We start from the raw sequence: 1,692 nt of genomic DNA on the forward strand, positions 1-1,692 counted from the left end.
TCTCTGACCCTCCCCTGTTCATGCTCTGTCTCTCCCTGTCTCAAAAATAAATAAAAACGTTTAAAAAAAATTTAAAAAAAAAATAAATAAAATAAAATAAATACCATTTTCCCCCAAAAAGAATCAGGACTTTTCCAGACCTGGGGTACAAGCTGAGTACCAGCTGGGTCTGGAACATCTTAAACTAGAAAGCGAGGAAACTTTCAAAGTTGATCATGGATTATGTGAAGTAAAGCATCTCTCTTGTCAAGCAACTATTATTATAGCCTTTCTGTGCCACATAACCGACCCTAATCCTAACTGATATAGCAGTTTACCTTAAGAATGAGCAGCAGAATGCTTGCTTCGGCAGCCCATATACCAAAATTGGAGCAACGCAGAGATTAGTATGGTCCCTGCTCAAGGCTGGCATGCAGGTTCCTGAAGCCCTCCACTTTGTTCAAAAATTTTTTTTGGTGTTTCTTTATTTTTGAGAGAGAGAGAGACACACGCAGAATGTGAAGCAGGCTCCAGGCTCCGAGCTGTCAGCACGGAGCCCGATGCGGGGCTCGAACCCACGTGAACCGTGCGATCGTGACCCGAGCCGAGGTCGGAAGCCCAACCGGCTGAGCCACCCGGGAGCCCCCCATTTTGTTTAAGAAGGCAGCTGCACCTGTAGCCCGCAGAACGCAACATATAGAGAAGTTGAATCACTATGTTGTACACCTGAAACAAATGTAACATTATTACATCACCCAGTGCTGAATGCATGGTACCTGCTGTAAGGATTCCTATTATTTGCACAAGTACCTGAAACTCAAAACTGTTCAACATTGACCTTGTGATAGTACTTCCTCAAGGGCTCCTCCTCCAGGGTTCCCCATCTGATAAGTGGCTGCATCACCTATCCCGGCTGTCCACACCATGAACCAGGGCGTGGTCCTCTCCCAGGATCAGTCCAACCAATGGCCAACTCTCCCTCCCTCCTAAACACCTCCACTTTTGTCTCTTCTGGCCACCCGTACAGCTCCCCTCCCCGACTCTCATTCAGTCCCTATCCACCCTGCTTCCTGAGAGTCCTTTGCGAAGGCCGATCCCCTCCGGTCCCTCCTGTTCTCGACTTTCTAGAACTTTCTATGGTTTTTACAGAGAAGTGGGCCCTAAGACTTGCATGGTTCAGCTCTTGCCTAGGTCTTCTCACTCATCTTGGTCCCCCTTCTCTCCTTTCACACATGCAGATCCCTCTGCCTGGAAACACTCCCTCCCCCCATCCCCCACTCTGGCGGCATTTGAAGGATCAGCTTGAGTTCACTTTTCCAAGGAAGCTGTATCCGATTCCTCTATCCCTTTTCAAAAACTCTTTGGCCCAGCACGTATTTTTTTTCTTTTTTTTTTTTTAAAGATTTTATTTTATTTATTATTTTAAAAAAATTTTTTTTTAATGTTTATTTATTTTTGAGACAGAGAGAGACAGAGCATGAATGGGGGAGGGTCAGAGAGAGAGGGAGACACAGAATCCGAAGCAGGCTCCAGGCTCTGAGCTGTCAGCACAGAGCCCGACGTGGGGCTCGAACTCACGGACCGTGAGATCGTGACCTGAGCCGAAGTCGGACGCTTAACCGACTGAGCCACCCAGGCGCCCCTAAAGATTTTATTTTTTAAGTAATCTCTACACCCAATGTGGGGCTTGAATTTACAACCACGAGGTCAAGA

At 46.7% G+C, this 1,692-nt stretch overlaps 1 non-coding gene across 1 annotated transcript; it reads left to right on the forward strand.

Moving 5' to 3' along the window:
• The first annotated feature begins 338 nt into the window (after window positions 1-338).
• LOC128773989 (U6 spliceosomal RNA) lies at window positions 339-440 on the forward strand. The gene has a single exon (XR_008418473.1). It is a non-coding gene; the product is annotated as a U6 spliceosomal RNA (small nuclear RNA).
• The last annotated feature ends 1,252 nt before the right edge of the window (window positions 441-1,692 follow it).

This window comes from Panthera pardus, unplaced genomic scaffold, assembly GCF_024362965.1.
Source record: "Panthera pardus isolate Hobbes unplaced genomic scaffold, ASM2436296v1 HiC_scaffold_27, whole genome shotgun sequence".
Lineage (NCBI taxonomy): Eukaryota > Metazoa > Chordata > Mammalia > Carnivora > Felidae > Panthera > Panthera pardus.